The 11871-nt window shown below is 49.1% G+C and overlaps 1 protein-coding gene across 1 annotated transcript in view; it reads left to right on the top strand.

Moving 5' to 3' along the window:
- Positions 1-554: 554 nt before the first annotated feature.
- SLC7A1 (solute carrier family 7 member 1) overlaps positions 555-11871 on the top strand; it is a 91992-nt gene continuing 80675 nt past the window's right edge. Inside the window, exon 1 of the mRNA XM_063951744.1 lies at positions 555-1046. The gene's annotated coding sequence lies outside the window, so the exon portion shown is untranslated. The remainder of the gene's footprint in view (positions 1047-11871) is intronic.

The raw sequence follows: 11871 nt of genomic DNA, 5'->3' as shown, positions 1-11871 counted from the left end.
ATTCAAAATGTCAAAATATGGTGTGTGCCCACTTTGCCAGTGTATTTCATGCCCAAAACAGTGTTGGGCCAGGCAAAATACAAGTGGGTCATATGTAACGGACCACCCTGTTGATTTCAGGTGTCAAATTTGTGGCCCAAGACTAGTTAACCCTTGCAAAACTACAGCTACTTATTCAAAATGGTAAAATATGGTGTGTGTGCCCACTTTGCCAGTGTATTTCATGCCCAAAACAGCATTGGGCCAAGCAAATACAAGTGGGTCATATGCAAGGGACCCTACTCTGTTGATTTCAGGTGTCAAATTTGTGACCCAAGACTCATTAACCATTGCAAAACGGAATGATCTGAATAAGAAGCTGGAGTTTGAATAAGAAGTGAATAAGAAGCTGGCCGAATAAGAAGCTAACGTCAGCCTCGTAAACTTATAGAGCCCCAGTCCACTATTTCCCCGTCACACACGATTTCCCTGTCTCCCCTGGGGTGGGGGGAGGAGGGGGTGGAAGGAGGTGAGCATCAAACAGAATCTTGCCTAGGGCATCATATTGGCTAGGGGCAGCACTGTCCAGCAGAGTACATGCACCTTGTTCCCCGCACTGTGCTTCTACCCCACTGTCTCTCTGTCACCCTCTACCTCTCCCTACCACAGTCTGCGTGCTTCTTACCCCTAAGGCCCGGATGTACAGACACACGTCCATATTATTCAGGCCTTGGCCATGACCACGCTGTGGGGTAATTTCTACATATTAGCCCTAGCAGCCCTCACACCCGCAAGTGAGGGACTGCTGATCAGTGACCCTTCCTCTCCCCGGCTCCTCTGCTCTGTGCTGCTGTGGCTTTGGCTGCCCACGCCACCCGTCCCAGGCTCACCACAAGGAGACACAGGCTGGCTGATGTAACATTTATTGACAAGGAGGGGCGAGAGAGAAGAGAGGCGGCGCCGGCAACATCCAGCACGCTGCTGCTCCGGCTGCCACACACAGTGCCGCCGACCTTGTGTGTGTCTTGCTAGAGAGCACCTCACCCATCCCAGCAGCATCCCGTGCGGTGAGTACTCCCCACCCAGCTACAGTGCATCAGCGGCCGAGCGTTCCATCCACCCGCGCCGCTCACCATAGAACGCTCATGTGTCCCGGTGACAGTTACATTGTATCGGCGGCCCGAGCGGTCCAACCCCCTGCGTCACTAACAATAGAACGCTCAGGTGTCCCGGTGACAGTTACATTGTATCAGTGCAGCCGGCGCGGGAGCACATGGCCGGCACAGGCAGCGCATGGAGACTAGCAGTATGCCTGGGCAGGGAGCGGGCACAGGCGGGGTGGGGGTTCTGCTGGCGCCACCACCATCAATGAGGGTATACTGTATTATTATAGATTTCTGTGTATTAGTAGCTCTGGTACTGCAGTGTGCCGGCTGTCTTATAATGATTCTGATTACTGATAATAATAACAATGTAGCAGACTTGCTTTAGTGTCATATATCCGACCTACATGAGGGCTGAGCGGTGAAATATTCGCGCCCGGTAATCTGGATTCCCCCTGTACCCATACGGCATGATGCAATAGCTATACAGTCCCCGCCCACAGGCAGCCCTTATTTCCATGTGCTCACTAAATAATACATGCCCAGGGCTGCCTCACTCACTCTAGGCTGTACAGTGTAGGCTGTATAGTATAGCAGCTCATGCAGGCTGGGGCTGCCTCACTCACTGTAGGCTGTATGGAATAGCTCCTGCAGGGCTGCCTCACTCACTGTAGGCTGTATAGTATAGATCCTCCAGGGCTGCCTCACTCACTGTAGGCTGTATAGTATAGGTCCTGCAGGGCTGCCTCACTCACTGTAGGCTGTATAGAATAGCTCCTGCAGGGCTGCCTCACTCTCTGTAGGCTGTATAGTATAGATCCTGCAGGGCTGCCTCACTCTATAGTCTGTATAGTATAGATCCCCAAGGGCTGCCTCACTCACTGTAGGCTGTATAGTAAAGATCCTGCAGGGCTGCCTCACTCACTGTAGGCTGTATAGTATAGATCCTGCAGGGCTGCCTCACTCACTGTAGGCTGTATAGTATAGATCCTGCAGGGCTGCCTCACTCACTGTAGGCTGTATAGTATAGATCCTGCAGGGCTGCCTCACTCACTGTAGGCTGTATAGTATAGATCCTGCAGGGCTGCCTCACTCACTGTAGGCTGTATAGTATAGATCCTGCAGGGCTGCCTCAGTCTCTGTAGGCTGTATAGTAAAGATCCTGCAGGGCTGCCTCAGTCTCTGTAGGCTGTATAGTAAAGATCCTGCAGGGCTGCCTCACTCACTGTAGGCTGTATAGTATAGATCCTGCAGGGCTGCCTCACTCACTGTAGGCTGTATAGTATAGATCCTGCAGGGCTGCCTCACTCACTGTAGGCTGTATAGTATAGATCCTGCAGGGCTGCCTCACTCACTGTAGGCTGTATAGTAAAGATCCTGCAGGGCTGCCTCAGTCTCTGTAGGCTGTATAGTATAGATCCTGCAGGGCTGCCTCAGTCTCTGTAGGCTGTCTAGTATAGATCCTGCAGGGCTGCCTCAGTCTCTGTAGGCTGTATAGTATAGATCCTGCAGGGCTGCCTCAGTCTCTGTAGGCTGTATAGTATAGATCCTGCAGGGCTGCCTCACTCTCTGTAGGCTATATAGTATATAGATCCTGCAGGGCTGCCTCACTCTATAGGCTGTATAGTATAGATCCTCAAGGGCTGCCTCACTCTCTGTAGGCTGTATAGTATAGAGCCTGCAGGGCTGCCTCACTATAGACTCTATGGGGGAGATTTATCAAATTCTGGAGAGAGAGAATGTGGAGATGGTGCTCCTAGCGACCAGCTTCCAACTGTAATTTTTTCTAGCACAGCCTGTACAATGGCAGAAGCTAATTGGTTGGTACTTTATATCTCATATTTGATAAATCTCACTCTGTATAGTATAGAGTCTACAGGGCACTATACAGCCTTCACTCCATCAGCTGCACTGTATGCAAGTGGCATGTGTATTTGTAATACATGCGTTTGGGTAAAGAAATCGCCCAATGTACAGTCCCCGCCCACAGGCAGCCCTTATTTCCATGTGCTCACTAAATAATACATGCCCAGGGCTGCCTCACTCACTCTAGGCTGTACAGTGTAGGCTGTATAGTATAGCAGCTCATGCAGGCTGGGGCTGCCTCACTCACTGTAGGCTGTATGGAATAGCTCCTGCAGGGCTGCCTCACTCACTGTAGGCTGTATAGTATAGATCCTCCAGGGCTGCCTCACTCACTGTAGGCTGTATAGTATAGGTCCTGCAGGGCTGCCTCACTCACTGTAGGCTGTATAGAATAGCTCCTGCAGGGCTGCCTCACTCTCTGTAGGCTGTATAGTATAGATCCTGCAGGGCTGCCTCACTCTATAGTCTGTATAGTATAGATCCCCAAGGGCTGCCTCACTCACTGTAGGCTGTATAGTAAAGATCCTGCAGGGCTGCCTCACTCACTGTAGGCTGTATAGTATAGATCCTGCAGGGCTGCCTCACTCACTGTAGGCTGTATAGTATAGATCCTGCAGGGCTGCCTCACTCACTGTAGGCTGTATAGTATAGATCCTGCAGGGCTGCCTCAGTCTCTGTAGGCTGTATAGTAAAGATCCTGCAGGGCTGCCTCAGTCTCTGTAGGCTGTATAGTAAAGATCCTGCAGGGCTGCCTCACTCACTGTAGGCTGTATAGTATAGATCCTGCAGGGCTGCCTCACTCACTGTAGGCTGTATAGTATAGATCCTGCAGGGCTGCCTCAGTCTCTGTAGGCTGTATAGTATAGATCCTGCAGGGCTGCCTCAGTCTCTGTAGGCTGTATAGTATAGATCCTGCAGGGCTGCCTCAGTCTCTGTAGGCTGTATAGTATAGATCCTGCAGGGCTGCCTCACTCTCTGTAGGCTGTATAGTATAGATCCTGCAGGGCTGCCTCACTCTCTGTAGGCTATATAGTATATAGATCCTGCAGGGCTGCCTCACTCTATAGGCTGTATAGTATAGATCCTCAAGGGCTGCCTCACTCTCTGTAGGCTGTATAGTATAGAGCCTGCAGGGCTGCCTCACTATAGACTCTATGGGGGAGATTTATCAAATTCTGGAGAGAGAGAATGTGGAGATGGTGCTCCTAGCGACCAGCTTCCAACTGTAATTTTTTCTAGCACAGCCTGTACAATGGCAGAAGCTAATTGGTTGGTACTTTATATCTCATATTTGATAAATCTCACTCTGTATAGTATAGAGTCTACAGGGCACTATACAGCCTTCACTCCATCAGCTGCACTGTATGCAAGTGGCATGTGTATTTGTAATACATGCGTTTGGGTAAAGAAATCGCCCTATGTTCCTGTATAGTAAAATAATTAAGTGAATATTGTAAAATATCAGATAACTAATGCATATTAAGCCTTGCTGACATGAATAGGACTGTCCCTTGCTGACTACTGTGTTCCCCTTGTTGCATCTCCTCCCACCACATCTATGATACTATATATTTCCGTCCTGTGTTGGCGGGTAAGTGCTTTGCATCAGGAAGTTATGTGTGTAAAATTACTAGAGGCTGTGGAGAGGCAGCACGTTCTGGTACACAGCACACGAGGCAGTCAGCAGAGTTTACAATTGGAGGACAGTGTAAGGTTGCTAGGAGAAATACTATGCTTACATTTCCAGGAGTTTGCGTCATAATTGTATTTCTCTAACGTCCTAGTGGATGCTGGGGACTCCGAAAGGACCATGGGGAATAGCGGCTCCGCAGGAGACTGGGCACAAAGTAAAAGCTTTAGGACTAGCTGGTGTGCACTGGCTCCTCCCCCTATGACCCTCCTCCAAGCCTCAGTTAAGATTTTGTGCCCGAACGAGAAGGGTGCAATCTAGGTGGCTCTCCTGAGCTGCTTAGAGTAAAAGTTTAAATAGGTTTTTTTATTTTCAGTGAGACCTGCTGGCAACAGGCTCACTGCATCGAGGGACTAAGGGGAGAAGAAGCGAACTCACCTGCGTGCAGAGTGGATTGGGCTTCTTAGGCTACTGGACATTAGCTCCAGAGGGACGATCACAGGCCCAGCCATGGATGGGTCCCGGAGCCGCGCCGCCGGCCCCCTTACAGAGCCAGAAGAGTGAAGAGGTCCGGAAAATCGGCGGCAGAAGACGTCCTGTCTTCAATAAGGTAGCGCACAGCACCGCAGCTGTGCGCCATTGCTCTCAGCACACTTCACACTCCGGTCACTGAGGGTGCAGGGCGCTGGGGGGGGCGCCCTGGGACGCAATGAAAATACCTTAAATGGCTAAAAATACATCACATACAGCTCCTGGGCTATATGGTTGTATTTAACCCCTGCCAGTTTCCCACAAAAAAGCGGGAGAAAGGCTCCGCCCCCTTCTCGGCGGCCTATCTCCTCAGCACACAAGCGCCATTTTTTCCTCACAGCTCCGTTGGAGGAAGGCTCCCTGACTCTCCCCTGCAGTCCTGCACTACAGAAACAGGGTAAAACAAGAGAGGGGGGGCACTAAATTGGCATATTAATATATACAGCAGCTATATTAGGGAAAAACACTTATATAAGGTTATCCCTGTGTGTGTGTATATATATATATATATATATATATATATATATATATATATATATATATTAGCGCTCTGGTGTGTGCTGGCAAACTCTCCCTCTGTCTCCCCAAAGGGCTAGTGGGGTCCTGTCCTCTATCAGAGCATTCCCTGTGTGTGTGCTGTGTGTCGGTACGCTGTGTCGACATGTATGAGGAGGAAAATGGTGTGGAGGCGGAGCAATTGCCTGTGTTAGTGATGTCACCCCCTAGGGAGTCGACACCTGACTGGATGGTCTTATGGAAAGAATTACGTGATAGTGTCGGCACTTTACAAAAGACTGTTGACGACATGAGACAGCCGGCAAATCAGTTAATACCTGTACAGGCGTCTCAAACACCGTCAGGGGCTATAAAATGCCCGTTACCTCAGGTCGATACGGACACTGACTCCAGTGTCGACGGTGAGGAAACAAACGTATTTTCCAGTAGGGCCACACGTTACATGATCACGGCAATGAAGGAGGTTTTGAACATTTCTGATACTACAAGTACCACAAAAAAGGGTATTATGTGGGGTGTGAAAAAACTACCCGTAGTTTTTCCTGAATCAGATGAATTAAATGAGGCGTGTGATGAAGCGTGGGTTTCCCCCGATAAAAAACTGCTAATTTCTAAAAAATTATTGGCATTATACCCTTTCCCGCCAGAGGTTAGGGCGCGTTGGGAAACACCCCCTAGCGTAGATAAGGCGCTCACACGCTTATCAAAACAAGTGGCGTTACCGTCCCCTGATACGGCCGCCCTCAAGGAACCAGCTGATAGGAAGCTGGAAAATATCCTTAAAAGTATATACACACATACTGGTATTATACTGCGACCAGCAATCGCCTCAGCCTGGATGTGCAGTGCTGGGGTGGCTTGGTCGGATTCCCTGACTGAAAATATTGATACCCTGGACAGGGACAATATATTATTGACTATAGAGCATTTAAAGGATGCATTTCTATATATGCGAGATGCACAGAGGGATATTTGCACTCTGGCATCAAGAGTAAGTGCGATGTCCATTTCTGCCAGAAGAGGATTATGGACGCGACAGTGGTCAGGGGATGCGGATTCCAAACGGCATATGGAAGTATTGCCGTATAAAGGGGAGGAGTTATTTGGGGTCGGTCTATCGGACCTGGTGGCCACGGCAACGGCTGGAAAATCCACCTTTTTACCCCAAGTCACCTCGCAGCAGAAAAAGATACCGTCTTTTCAGGCTCAGTCCTTTCGTCCCCATAAGGGCAAGCGGGCAAAAGGCCACTCATATCTGCCCCGGGGCAGAGGAAGGGGAAAAAGACTGCAGCAAACAGCCTCTTCCCACGAACAGAAGCCCTCCCCCGCTTCTGCCAAGTCCTCAGCATGACGCTGGGGCCTTACAAGCGGACTCAGGCACGGTGGGGGCCCGTCTCAAGAATTTCAGCGCGCAGTGGGCTCACTCGCAAGTGGACCCCTGGATCCTGCAGGTAGTATCTCAGGGGTACAAATTGGAATTCGAGACGTCTCCCCCTCGCCGGTTCCTGAAGTCTGCTTTACCAACGTCTCCCCCCGACAGGGAGGCGGTATTGGAAGCCATTCACAAGCTGTATTCCCAGCAGGTGATAATCAAGGTACCCCTCCTACAACAGGGAAAGGGGTATTATTCCACGCTGTTTGTGGTACCGAAGCCGGACGGCTCGGTGAGACCCATTTTAAATCTGAAATCCTTGAACACTTACATAAAAAGGTTCAAGTTCAAGATGGAGTCACTCAGAGCAGTGATAGCGAACCTGGAAGAAGGGGACTATATGGTGTCTCTGGACATCAAGGATGCTTACCTCCATGTCCCAATTTGCCCTTCTCACCAAGGGTACCTCAGGTTTGTGGTACAGAACTGTCACTATCAGTTTCAGACGCTGCCGTTTGGATTGTCCACGGCACCCCGGGTCTTTACCAAGGTAATGGCCGAAATGATGATTCTTCTTCGAAGAAAAGGCGTCTTAATTATCCCTTACTTGGACGATCTCCTGATAAGGGCAAGGTCCAGAGAACAGTTAGAGGTCGGAGTAGCACTATCTCAAGTAGTACTACGACAGCACGGATGGATTCTAAATATTCCAAAATCGCAGCTGATTCCGACGACACGTCTGCTGTTCCTAGGGATGATTCTGGACACAGTACAGAAAAAGGTGTTTCTCCCGGAGGAGAAAGCCAAGGAGTTATCCGACCTAGTCAGGAACCTCCTAAGACCAGGCCAAGTGTCAGTACATCAATGCACAAGGGTCCTGGGAAAGATGGTGGCTTCTTACGAAGCGATTCCATTCGGCAGATTCCACGCAAGAACTTTTCAGTGGGATCTGCTGGACAAATGGTCCGGATCGCATCAGCGGATAACCCTGTCTCCAAGGACAAGGGTGTCTCTCCTGTGGTGGTTACAGAGTGCTCATCTCCTAGAGGGCCGCAGATTCGGCATTCAGGATTGGGTCCTGGTGACCACGGATGCCAGCCTAAGAGGCTGGGGAGCAGTCACACAGGGAAGAAATTTCCAGGGCTTGTGGTCAAGCATGGAAACGTCACTTCACATAAATATCCTGGAACTAAGGGCCATTTACAATGCCCTAAGTCAGGCAAGACCTCTGCTTCAGGGTCAGCCGGTGTTGATCCAGTCGGACAACATCACGGCAGTCGCCCACGTAAACAGACAGGGCGGCACAAGAAGCAGGAGGGCAATGATGGAAGTGGCAAGGATTCTTCGCTGGGCGGAGAATCATGTGATAGCACTGTCAGCAGTGTTCATTCCGGGAGTGGACAACTGGGAAGCAGACTTCCTCAGCAGACACGATCTTCACCCGGGGGAGTGGGGACTTCACCCAGAAGTCTTCCACATGATTGTGAACCGTTGGGAAAAATCAAAGGTGGACATGATGGCGTCCCGCCTCAACAAAAAACTGGACAGATATTGCGCCAGGTCAAGGGACCCTCAGGCAATAGCTGTGGACGCTCTGGTAACACCGTGGGTGTACCAGTCAGTGTATGTGTTCCCTCCTCTTCCTCTCATACCAAAAGTACTGAGAATCATAAGAAGGAGAGGAGTAAAGACTATACTCGTGGCTCCGGATTGGCCAAGAAGGACTTGGTACCCGGAAATTCAAGAGATGCTCACGGAAGACCCGTGGCCTCTACCTCTAAGAAAGGACCTGCTCCAGCAGGGACCATGTCTGTTCCAAGACTTACCGCGGCTGCGTTTGACGGCATGGCGGTTGAACGCCGGATCCTGAAGGAAAAAGGCATTCCGGATGAAGTCATCCCTACCCTGATCAAAGCCAGGAAGGATGTAACCATACAACATTATCACCGTATTTGGCGTAAATATGTTGCGTGGTGCGAGGCCAGGAAGGCCCCTACAGAGGAATTTCAACTGGGTCGTTTCCTGCATTTCCTGCAAACAGGACTGTCTATGGGCCTCAAATTAGGGTCCATTAAGGTTCAAATTTCGGCCCTGTCAATATTCTTCCAAAAAGAACTGGCTTCTGTTCCTGAAGTTCAGACGTTTGTCAAGGGAGTACTGCATATACAGCCTCCTTTTGTGCCTCCAGTGGCACCTTGGGATCTCAATGTAGTTTTGGGATTCCTAAAATCACATTGGTTTGAACCACTCACCACTGTGGACTTAAAATATCTCACATGGAAAGTGGTAATGCTGTTAGCCCTGGCTTCAGCCAGGCGTGTCTCAGAATTGGCGGCTTTATCCTATAAAAGCCCTTACCTAATTTTTCATACGGACAGGGCAGAATTGAGGACTCGTCCTCAATTTCTCCCTAAGGTGGTTTCAGCATTTCACTTAAACCAGCCTATTGTGGTGCCTGCGGCTACTAGGGACTTGGAGGATTCCAAGTTGCTGGACGTAGTCAGGGCCCTGAAAATATATGTTTCCAGGACGGCTGGAGTCAGAAAATCTGATTCGCTGTTTATCCTGTATGCACCCAACAAGCTGGGTGCTCCTGCTTCTAAGCAGACGCTTGCTCGTTGGATTTGTAGTACAATTCAGCTTGCACATTCTGTGGCAGGCTTGCCACAGCCAAAATCTGTAAAAGCCCATTCCGCACGGAAAGTGGGCTCATCTAGGGGCGGCTGCCCGAGGGGTCTCGGCTTTACAACTTTGCCGAGCAGCTACTTGGTCAGGGGCAAACACGTTTGCTAAATTCTACAAATTTGATACCCTGGCTGAGGAGGACCTGGAGTTCTCTCATTCGGTGCTGCAGAGTCATCCGCACTCTCCCGCCCGTTTGGGAGCTTTGGTATAATCCCCATGGTCCTTTCGGAGTCCCCAGCATCCACTAGGACGTTAGAGAAAATAAGAATTTACTTACCGATAATTCTATTTCTCATAGTCCGTAGTGGATGCTGGGCGCCCATCCCAAGTGCGGATTGTCTGCATTACTTGTACATAGTTATTGTTACAAAAATCGGGTTATTGTTGTTGTGAGCCATCTTTTCAGAGGCTCCTTCTGTTATCATGCTGTTAACTGGGTTCAGATCACAAGTTGTACGGTGTGATTGGTGTGGCTGGTATGAGTCTTACCCGGGATTCAAAATCCTTCCTTATTGTGTACGCTCGTCCGGGCACAGTATCCTAACTGAGGCTTGGAGGAGGGTCATAGGGGGAGGAGCCAGTGCACACCAGCTAGTCCTAAAGCTTTTACTTTGTGCCCAGTCTCCTGCGGAGCCGCTATTCCCCATGGTCCTTTCGGAGTCCCCAGCATCCACTACGGACTATGAGAAATAGAATTATCGGTAAGTAAATTCTTATTTTAACTTGCTATGCAAAAAAGTATATAGCCACCCTGGCAATTGTTTATATAGTTATTTTACATGAAGGAATTAATAGGGAGCTATTTGGTACTTCTCACTACTAGTCATCACATAGTAATATTTTGGGACACATAGGGGTCGATTCAATTCGGCAACAGTTGAATAGCGCTGGGAGTTTGCTCCCGACGCTATTCAATTCAGCTTCAGTTAAGTCGGCGATGGCCCGTTCTCGCCGACTTAACAGGTAGTTTTGTCGGGAGAACGGGCATTCTCCGACTTAACTACCCGCGGCGATGCTGATTCCCGACAGAATCGGCCTCACGCCAGCCGCGCGGCAGCACTTTTGTCGGGTTTCTTCTCTCATCCCCCGGGGATGAGAGAAGAATTCCCGACAATTGAGGGTCAGTCGTCGCTGTATTGAATAGCGTCGGGAGCAAACTGCCGGCGCTATTCAACTGTTGCCGAATTGAATCGACCCCATAGTAGCACCTATGATTTTGGCAGTTCTGATAGTGTTAAAGTGTTGCTTGGCAGAGGTGGGAAAATTATCCATTACATGGCCTGGGCACTTAACGAATATGTATTTCATTGGAGAATGGTAAAAAAAACAAAAAACTGAAAAAAACCATGTGAATAGTTCTCCAGGAAGCATATCGGAGACCCGCATACTACTGTAAGTGGAGGAAACATCTATGGTTTGATGAGACTAAAATGTAATTGGTTTGGCGCTTGTCTAGCACTGCACATCACCTGACCTATAGTATAATGCTATGGGGATGGTTCAGTTTCAGGGGCTGGAATATTGATCCACACAGCAGGAAAAATCATAATCCTAGCAATATCCTGCTGTGAGTGCATTGATAAATATCCACTCTTAATTTAGTATGAGATGTTCATTATATGCAGTTATAGATTAACCGCCAACAGCAGAGTAGTGTTAAACTGCTATACCTCTTTTGGGCACGAAGAGTACAGTAATGGATGCCCAAAACAATTGAATTGCTCAGTTAGGCCCCCATTATTGGGCACGAGGAGTACAGTAATGGATGCCCAAAACAATTGAATTCCACCACCCCATACAGACAAATAAATGTGCATTGATACATAATTACAACCTGCAAAATGTATAAATACGTAACAGACATGAGGATAGAGGGCCCTGCTTGCAAGAGCTTACTTGTCGCTCACATAAACCAGCGTTACACATTTTCTTGCGTGTTTTTTTTTGGGGGGATGCGGGGAAAAATTTGCGATGATGGATGCGAGGTGCTAGCGTTCCAACTCTTTCTGGCAGCCAACACTTCTAAATAAAATGCCTGCTGTGAATGCTACAGGGACTGAATGTAGTCCTTTTGTGTCCCTCCCCCCCCCCCCCTCCCCCCAAGTGTGGTCTTGTGTATTCCTCTCTCTTTTTTTTATTTTTTTATTAAATGATCATTACAGACCTTCACCAGTTTATCTTTATTGGAT

This window comes from Pseudophryne corroboree, chromosome 2 (genome assembly GCF_028390025.1).
Source record: "Pseudophryne corroboree isolate aPseCor3 chromosome 2, aPseCor3.hap2, whole genome shotgun sequence".
NCBI classification, from domain to species: Eukaryota; Metazoa; Chordata; class Amphibia; order Anura; family Myobatrachidae; genus Pseudophryne; species Pseudophryne corroboree.
The sequence above is the reverse complement of the archived record's forward strand: the minus strand, read 5'-3'. Positions and strand labels throughout refer to the sequence as shown.